Here is a 10327-nt window from a genome sequence, read left to right as displayed (position 1 = left end):
GTGTCATGAGCAAAAGCCTAGCGATGTGCAAGAACATGGCTGTGTGGGTCAGGTGGGACTGAAAGTGTGAGCAGGGCCCAATTTGGGGAGGCAAGAGGGGATGGTTTGGGGATGAAGGTGCCTGCAAATGCACATTATTTAAGTCATTGATGGCTTCTCTCATGGGGCCTCTGTGTAACTTGCTCCCTCCAGCCCATTCTGATTCCAGAACCACTCTGCACTGGGTGCCATGCAAGGCTCTGGGAGACAGTGGGAAGGGAGCCGCTGTTTCTGCCCTGCAGGAAAGGGAGAGACTGTCCATATCAAAACACGACACGGAACAAGGCAGCTGCTGTTTGTACAGTGGCCTTAGCAGAGGCACTTCTGTGGGTTGCAAAGGGTCGTCAATGGAAGTGTGAATTCTTTTTGGCCACCTCACCCCTGACTACTCAGCAAACAAAACCTGGGAGTACACAGGGTTTGTACTGAGGGCAGCTATTAGAGGGTAGCCGCCTTTATCCTTGGCAGAGGATATCCTGCGGGGGTCTATGGGACCTGCCACTGAGGTCACTGTGGTGGTAGCTGTTGACCTCATTCACTGGAGGCTGAGCCTATGGGAGCATCTCATTAAGGAGCAGGTGACCTTTATTCCCTGCAATTGCCCCATGTGTGGTCTGCAAGCCAGTTCTCATCATTGAGGAGTGGACTTGCCAGGGTCTGCAGAAGTCATGTTGCCAAAAGGGGAGATCTTTAGAACACAGACCTGCATCTCCATCAGGCCCTGGCAATTACTCATGGCACCCGGGGCAGTCCAGACAACGTGGGGGCCAAGCAGCTGCATTGTGAACGGGGTCCTTGAGGACTCTGACTTCCATCTGAAGAGTGGTTGTGCGAAATTGAGAAGGAAATCTTCTGACCCTGTCTGGCAGGTTTCTGAAGGCCTGAGTACAGCGTGCTCTAAAACAGGCTTCAAGTCCACGCTGAGACTCAGCCCTGAGGACGTGGCCAGTGATGCTCACTTAGGGCCCTCCTGTCCTTACTCACTGGGGGAGGCATTTATTCATGAAATAGATTTTAACTTTTTCAACTGATGGGATTTTGTGCACTTTTAAGACCCCAGTGGATTGGAGAGGCTTTAAGAGCCCGTGGAATTTCTTCTCATATATATAAAGTGAAAAAGTAGAATATAAAACAATGTAGAGGAACTGCTTCCGAAATGACATGAGAACTTCATGGACCAAACAACCATACCTAGTGCAAATTATAAAAAAACCCCAGACAACTTTTAAAGTCTCTGGAAATTGTCTTAAGGCTACACAGCAAATGAAACATTTACTACAGAAAATGTGTCAAATCTGGATAAGAACAGGAGCATCTGTAGCACTGGAGCTGTGACTGGTTCACCTGCCCTTCCCCGCCCCCATCCCAGAGTCCCAGAAGACAGGGCTCCCTCTCTCCAGCTCCCAATCAAGGCATCTTGACACAATGCCCCTGGGAGGGGCAGGTTGCCAGCACTGCTCACCCCCACGGCAGCTCTGCGCTGCAGAGACCGAGCTCCAGGCAGGAGTGAGGAGTTGGCTTCCAACAGGTCCTTGAGAAGGCGAGGCACTCCTTGTCTACAGCCTCATCCCTGCCTGCTGAGAGCCATGCACTGGGCAGCTACTGGCCCTCTTGATGCCCACTGGCACAGCAGACCATGAGCGCCAGCACACACTCAAATCCCCCACCTCCGTGAGACTACTGGATAAGGTTCCAGGAAGCACGAGAGTTCATGGGCGAGAGGAGTGGGCTGGAGGGTGGGGGCCTGGATTTTCCTGAGGGGTGCTGAGGAGTGAAGTGGGCTGGCCAGAGGCTGCTGGCCCAGGCCTTTTTACAGAAAGCAACGGGAAATATGGGAAGGGTGTGTTAGGGGTGCAGGTTGCATGATGGGAGCGGCACATGGCAGAAGCGAAGGATCTTGAGGGGTCTTGGGCAGAAGGACCAGCCCCACCTCACCCCATGGGTGGGGACAGTGGCGGGGATCTGGGGGCATCCTCTTCAACTCCAGCTTCCTGTTGATAGGTCTGTCAGGGGATGGAGGGCCCCTCCCCCGCACAGGCATCTCTGTTTCCTTCAGGCCCTGGGCCAACCTCCACCTCTCTTGGTGGTTTCTGCTCTATTGGCCATCGAGGCAGCATGACCCTTCTTCACTGAGTGGGAGAATGCTCCGTCCAGACCCCCCGCTGCCAGGACTGTGAGCTCTGTGTCCATCTCTGTTCACACAGAGAAGCCGGCTGGCATTTCAAAGTACTGTCTTAATACCTTGATGGCCCCTTCTCTGCAAGCCCCTATAGACCTCCTCTCCGTGTCCTTGCTTGGACTGGCCTGCACTTGTGCGTCACAGGCATTGTGTCCAGGTGGCCTGTGATGCATGTGTCAGCTTTGGTTACATGCCTGGCACATGCCGAGACACAGCGATGGAGCAGCCACCCTGGAGGGCGCACAAGACCTGGCACCAGGGAGCAGAAGTGGGAGCCGAATATGTAGAGCCTGCTTTGGGGTAACTGAAGGGAAGAAGGAAAGCAGGACCACAGGAGCATGGGGCCTGCACTGTTGCCCACCAGAAAACCACCTGATGTTCAGGAGGTCCACTCCTGGCCATGGTTACCAAGGAAGCAAGGTCGAGGAGGGAGCTGGTTGAAAAGAACTTCCTGGCGGGCGCGGTGGCTCATGCCTGTAATCCCAGCACTTTGGGAGGCCGAGGCAGGCAGACCACGAGGTCAGGAGATCGAGGCCATCCTGACTAACACAGTAAAACACCGTCTCGATTAAAAATAGAAAAAATTAGCCAGGCATGGTGGTGGGCATCTGTAGTCCCAGCTACTCGGGAGACTGAGGCAGGAGAATCGCTTGAACCTGGGAGGTGGAGGTTGCAGTGAGCCAAGATCATGCTACTGCACTCCAGCCTGGGCAGTCAGCAGAGCAAGACTCCTCAAAAAAAAAAGAAACAAAACAAAAACCAAACCAAAAAAAATCTTCCTGTCCTTTTTTTCTTTTTTTATCTTTTTTTTTTTTAATCAAATTCAGTTAAAATTGGATTCAGTCAACTTGAAATATCGTTGAAATGAATCCGGCAAACGGAGGGTGATCGGTCAGCGATGGGTGGCGAGGACAGGCCACTGGGAGGAAGAACCCTCCTGAAGGTGCAGGCCTTAGTCAAGGAGCTGTCCAGGAAAGTGGAGGAGATGACCGGAAAAGGCCAGTCTTGGCACCTCTGACCTACTGGTACCAAGCACATCGCTGGCCACATGTGGACCCCACCAGCCTGCGCCTCCTGAAGGGAGCCTGCCTTAGGCCACCAGCCATTCGCAGGACTGGGAGGCCACGCACTGGGCTGGCTTCAGCACTGGGGCCTGGCTCTTTTCCTGACTTGCTGAGGAGCTGCAGGAAATCCCCTCACACCCCTGTCCCACCTCAGTTTCCTGTCATTTGTGCAGTGGATCTGCCAGGGGGCCTCAGTGCATCCTGGGATCCCACCCTTCTTGTCCTTCCCTGAGACACCCTCATTCTGTCTGGAATCCTCTATGGCTGCTTTTCCACAAACTACACTCACTGGCAGAGTGACCCCTGGGCTTTGGGGCTCCGGGTATTATCAACATGGTAATGAACCGGCAGGCCGGTCATGGACACCTGGGGGGCGATTGTGCTTGTCCACAATTAGGTTTTCTGATGTATTTCTCTGTCCCTGGCTGTGACAGCCTGTGGAACTCAGAACGGAAGACAGGAAGGGGCCCGGACCCTTTGTTCCCACCTTGACTGGAGGCATCTATCTTCCTCTTGCATGCCAACGTCATTGTATACCTTGCTTCTGGGGCTGCTGACCCTGTGTGGTCCAGAACCTTCCTTTGGGTCTCCTCAGTGAATCAAACATGTCCCTATTCCAGTACATGTCTATTAAAATCTGCCGAGCCCCATGAAGAACCAGGCACTGCTAGGAGCCTCCCGTAGGTCTGTAAACTTACATGCACTCAAGCCGCTTGCCTCCAGGCACTGTGTTGGATTCAGCCTGTGGCCCCTCGTCCTCACTCAACCCCCCTGCTCTACCCACCAACGCCTTCCATGGGTTTGCCTAAAATTAAACATTAGTAAATGTTGAATGGATCCAACTGGAGAGAAAGATGTTCCTTTGCCTTAAGCATCTATGCTCCATATGTTTTGTTTCCAAGCAGTTTCATTCAGAAGGATGTGAAAGGGACTCTGTTCCACAGCTGCACTGGTTCATGGCGGCGGAATAATCACAAGATAAAACAATCTATCATTGCTTTTCCAGCAAAGTCAGGCACTGTGCTCACAATACGCTGCATTCATGGAAGCCTCTTTGTTATAGGGATTTACTCTAGGGGCACTCTTTTAATTTTATAGTTGGAGGATTGAGTTTTCAATTAAGGGATCAGCAACAAATAGATATTAGGTATGATCAATTAGCTATCTGGGAAGTACGGATGTTCTTTCAGCACCAATTAAACAAGTGCCTGGCCTTGTGAGGAGGAGAGGCTTATAAAGACACCCTCTTTTCTCTCAAGGGCTGTCTGTCTTGGAGCCTTGGAGATGAGATTTGTACACAGACCACTCCCTACGGAGCAGAATGAGGCCAGTCCCTCGGAGAGGTAGGTGGAGAGAGGGCGTCCTTGGAGGATTAGGTTAGGCTCAGCTCCGTGCCCTCGAGGAGCCCACAAGGGAAGTGGCATTGAAGCCAGGTCTTAGCTGATAGGTAGGACTGGAGGATGCAGAGAAGCAGCTACGTATAGCATCATAGCTTCAAAGGATTCAGAGCAGGATTGTTGGAGACAGGAGGAGAAATTGGCCAGTTCATAACCACCATGGGAGATTTGCAACAGATCTCTTTCAGGAATCAAAAGATCAAGGAATTAAGTAAACACACATTAAAAAGTAGGTATATACAAGTTTTGAATAATAAGCTTCATATAATATATATCTAATATTTATCATCTATCTCTCCATTTGTCTGTCAATACACCCCAAAGGGAAATATTCGTTCTTTTTGAATATCCATGAGAAACTGACAAAAGTTAAAATGATGCTGGCCACATTCTTGGACTAATAGGCAAAAGAAAAAATCTTTTTGTTACTGAAACACCAGGGGTTTGGTCTAGGTCCTGCCACTCGCCTACACAGAAAGCCCATTACTGAGACAATGGAGTATTGCCAAGGAAGAAGGCTTTACCTGGGTGCTGCAGCTGATGAGAATGAGAGAGCAGTCTCCAATCTGTCTCCTCAACTGGCTAAAATTTGTGGTTTATAGAGCAGGGAAGAAATGTGACTATGTGTGGGAAAATAGGAATTAGGGAGGGTTAAGGAAGAGGAGTTGGTCAACAGGAAGCAGGTGGTCAGTTAGGCAATTATGTTAGTCCATTTTCATCCTGCTATAAAGGACCATCAGAGACTGGGTAATTTATAAAGGAAAGAGGTTTAATTGACTCACAGTTTAATGTGAGACATGGCTGGGGAGGCCTCAGGAAACTTAGCAATCATGGTGGAAGGTGAAGAGGAAGCAAGGTATGTTCTTTACCAGGCGGGAAGGAGAAGTGCTGAGTGAACGGGGAAGAGCCCCTTATAAAACCGTCAGATCTGGTGAGAATTTACTGTCACGAGAACAGTATGGGGGAAACCGCCCCCATGATTCAATTACCTCGATTTGGTCTCTCCCTTGACACGTGGGGAATGTGGGGATTATCAAGATTACAATTCAAGATGAGATTTAAGGGGGGGACACGAAGCCTAACCATATCAACAATCATGATGTGTGAGGGGTCTGGTGTCTCATTGTCCAGATGCAGTGATCTGCTGAGTTTCAGGTCCTTGATACTATCTGGGAAGCCTGATGGTTGGTTTTCTGAGAAAGAAATTCAGGAAAGACAAATGTACATTCCTCAAATTTTTAAGACTGGGACAGTCAATTTCTATTTTAATTCAAAAAACCAAAAACATCAGTTCTATGGGACGATTGGACTGGTTTCATTTTCACTTGGAAATTTAGAAAAGCCTTCTATATAATCTTGGATTCAAGAAGAAATAAAAATGGAAACCACAAACTGTTTACAAATTAATAATAAGAAAAGCACCAGCCTTATATCAAAATACATGAGATATGTTTATACATATGTGAAGGGATTAGTATGTAAAGTATCTAGCACCCAGCATGACCACGACAAGGGCACTGACCAGTCAATGGGGAGATAGTTGTTTAAAAGCATGTGGCACCTCTCGCCTCTCTCTCGTTCTCCTGCTCTAGTCACGTAAGATGTGCCTGCTTCCCCTTCGCCTTCTGCCATAATTGAAAGTTTCCTGTGGCTTCCCCAGAAGCAGAAGTCGCTTTGCTTTCCTATACAGCCTGCAGAACCATGAGCCCATTAAACTTTTTTTCTTTGTAAATTACCTAGTCTCAGGTATTTCTCTACAGCAGTGCGCGAACAGACTAATACAGTAGGGGTGTGTTGAAAGGGTCCTGGTTTGATTATAAATTAATTTAGTTTTTGGTGAAACTTTTGGCAGTCTCTATGGAAAAAAGAGAGGCATTCTGTTTTAACCAGCAGCCCTAAAGAAATATTCCAGTGTAAGAAACATGTATGAGGATGTTCCCTTCAGCACTGTTGCTGTAGCAACAGATTGGAAACTATCCCAATGTTCAGCTAAGGTGGCTGGGCCTTTCTGAAAAGCTCAAGTGTGAGCCGCAGCCTGAACGGGAAAGATCTGGGCAACACTTCTCAAAGTGGGGGGTCTGTGGACCAGCAGCATTGCTGGAGAGCTTGTTAGAAACACAGATTCTTGGCTCCACCTGGACCACTGGACCATAAACTCTGGGGCAGGCCCAGCACTTGCCGTTTTAACAGTGCTCCAGGGGGTCCTGAGGCTCAGGTTTGGGTACCAGTGGTCCACAGCAGTGAGGTTCTTGGCCCTGGTTGCATGTTAGAGTCACTTGCAGAGCTTGCAAAAGTTCCAGTCTGGGGCCCTATCCCCAAAGACCAACTACATCAAAATCTCAGTGTGTGGCGCCCCAGTGTGAGCATGTGACTTTAGTAGGACTAAGACTGAGGACCCTTGGACCCTCAGGCCCTCAGGGCCTCAGACCAGGCTCCATGACTGCAGGTATCAAGCTCAGCTGGGTGTCCAGGGTCCACCTGGCTGGTGCCCACTTTTCTGGTCTGGGGCAGAGCCACCCAGAAGTTGGTATTTTTTTTTTTTTTTTTGAGACGGAGTCTTGCTTTGTCGTCCAGGCTGAAGTGCAGTGGCCGGATCTCAGCTCACTGCAAGCTCCGCCTCCCAGGTTCACACCATTCTCCTGCCTCAGCCTCCCGAGTAGCTGGGACTACAGGCGCCCGCCACCTCGCCCGGCTAGTTTTTTGTATTTTTTAGTAGAGACGGGGTTTCACCGTGTTAGCCAGGATGGTCTCGATCTCCTGACCTCGTGATCCGCCCGTCTCGGCCTCCCACAGTGCTGGGATTACAGGCTTGAGCCACCGCGCCCGGCCGGTATTCTTTTTTACAAGCTCCCCAGGTGATTCTAAAGTTTGAGAACTACTGCAGACTTACAGTTCTCACCCTGGACTGAGTGTCCCCAAAAGGAGGGTGAGGGTTGAGCCTTTGAAGGAGGAATGGGTGAGGGGTGGGCGAGTGATGGGATGGGGTGGGCAAGATTATTTTCTAGTGTGGGGAGAAGCATTTGCAAGTTTCAGCCTCTGTGATTTGCACTTTAGAAGACCACTGTGACCCCTGTGGAGAATGCAGGATGCAATGCAGGGCAAGGAGGTTGGGAGGGATCTCAGGGAGTCCAGGGGAGACCCCAACAGGTATGCTGGTGTCACAGTGGGGGGTGCAGAGGGGTGGGTTGATGGTGGAGGAGGGAGGGATGAAGGTTATCTCCTGGGCCTTGCTGTTTTCTGAGATGGTGAAGACCGGACAGGAAGTCTTCCAGTCCAGAAGGTGCTCCAGCCACAGGATGTGATGACATTGGGCAGCGAGGGAAGCCAGCAGAGCAGGTGGACAGCTGAGTCTAGACTTCAGGGTGCTTTGGGGTGGATGTGGACATTTAAAGCCATGGGCTTTAAAGAGCCCAGAGCTCACTTGGGGCTGAGGCCTGAGGCTGGGAAGAGGAGATGCAGCCAGTGGGACAGGAGGGGCTGAGGCCCTTGTTCTTGAGTGGAGGCCGAAGTGGGTGAATGCAGGGGCTTGGCTTAGAGGGAGGGGGCAGAAGAGCTGCACAATTTCTGAGAGATCCTTTCTCCCTCGAGGATGTCAGTCGGCTGCCATTTTGCATGGAGTGCTTGGCTGCAGCCCGCTGGACTTGTGTGTGCATGATGGACTTGCAGCTTCCTCTTAGGGTTGACTGCTCCAGTGAAAAGGCAGGTGACCCACAGTGAGCTCACTGGGTGCTATGACTTCTGGTCTGGGTAGACAGTCTATGGAGTGTGAGATACCTTCCCTCTGCCAGGACCTGCAGAATTAGAGTGCACCTGCTGGATGCCTTTGCAGAGTCTGTGCTGCAGATGAGGACAGGGCCCCTGAATGGGAGGGATATGACTCACCCTACTTCCAACTTTGCAACAATAAAAACAATGAGAGGGGGACATGACAGAGATGACGTTAACAGCTCCAGACTCCACATTGAGGCATCCATAGTTTGGACAGTTATCTGTACCTTTAAATTTAATAGTGGGTCCTCAGACTCCAGAGTGGTATTTAGGGTAACATAGTTGATTGACTGTTCTAGGGTTAATTAAAAATAAAACTATCTCCAATGCGGTAGTTTCAGACCATTTTTTGAATCATAATAAAAGTAGTCAGGGCTTCTAGTTTTGAAGCCTCCAGAACCCATGTGTGCATTTGTAAAGGTCTTAAGAATTTTATAACAATGTTGAAGAATATTTCATTGTGTTGCAGCTTTTCAGAAATGATTTTTTTCTGGGACAAAACTTGGTTTAGGAATAATGTTCCAGCAAGTCCTATTCAGCAGTAGTCATGGATCTAAGATACCATTTATTGTAAAAATTATTCAAGTATAAAAGGGACAAAAAGATGGTCTAAGGTTAGTTCTCTTAAATCATAAAGATGTCATCTTCTTGGTCCCTGGGTAAGGATGGTCTGGCAGGGTTTACTGCTGTCTCTGATGCTCGGGTAACGTTGAATTTGATGGGAGAATGCAGCGTTTCTGGGGGTTTTGTCTGTGAAGATGTTCTGCTGGAATTAAGCTCCTTGATAAACAGCTCCAAATGGTGAACCGGGGCCTGAAGGTCAGATCATGGCTTGAAGGTCAAGGTAGTAGTTTCTCATATGCCAGCTGGTGCCAGCCCTCAGCTGTATTACCTAAGGATGTGAGGAGGACTTTTCCTAAAAAGCCACTACCTCTTCATTGTCATTTATCTACCTGTCTACCATTTGCAAATGGCTCACATCCTGTAGGGGAAACAGTGATGTCCACCCGTAACTGAACTGTGCTATGGTAGGAACTAGGTGGAGGGGTGAGTAGGGCTGTATGACACAAGAGGACTTGCTCAGACTGCTCTTTTCATTCGTGGGTTTCCATGTGGGTGGGAATGAGTCAGTTTCAATCACTGTGTTGGGTGATGTTTACTGGATGCCCACGTTGTGCTGGTTCTGAGAGGATGTCTCAGTTATTGTCATCATGGTTATTGAGGAGCTGCTTTCTACGCAGGTTCCCTTCCTCTGAAGAGTTGGGCTTGTGTCCAGCTGGACCCGTGCCCAGGTGTACATCCTGTGATGTACATCCCCGTGAACTAGGTGCACAGTGAGGTCCTAAGGTGCATTCCTGTTCCTCTTGACATTGTAAATTCATGGATACAGCTCCCAAGAAAAGGACCAATAGCAGGATGGACCACACATCCTGGCTTGTAAAAAAACAAAAACAACAGCAACAAAACAAAAAACTACAATCAACCTAAAATATAAAAAGAGAATGGAGGCTAGGTGTGGTGGCTCATGCCTGTAATCCCAGCAGTTTGGGAGGCCGAGGCAGGTGGATCACCTGAGGTCAGGAGTTCAAGACCAGCCTGACCAACATGGTGAGAACCCGTCCCTACTAAAAATACAAAATTAACTGGGTGTGGTGGTGCATGCCTGTAATCCCACCTACTTGAGAGGCTGAGGCAGGAGAATCGCATGAGCCCAGAGGGTGGAGGTTGCAGTGAGCTGAAATTGCGCCGTTGCACTCCAGTCTGGGCAACAAGAGCAAAACTGCATCACAAACAAACAAAAAACAAACAAAAAAAGGAAAAAAAAATGGAAACAGGGAAGGCTGTGGAGGGCTGGATGACCATGACAGGGGCTTGGCTTT

The sequence above is a fragment of the Theropithecus gelada genome, chromosome 3 (assembly GCF_003255815.1).
Source record: "Theropithecus gelada isolate Dixy chromosome 3, Tgel_1.0, whole genome shotgun sequence".
Classification (NCBI taxonomy): domain Eukaryota; kingdom Metazoa; phylum Chordata; class Mammalia; order Primates; family Cercopithecidae; genus Theropithecus; species Theropithecus gelada.
The sequence above is the reverse complement of the archived record's forward strand: the minus strand, read 5'-3'. Positions refer to the sequence as shown.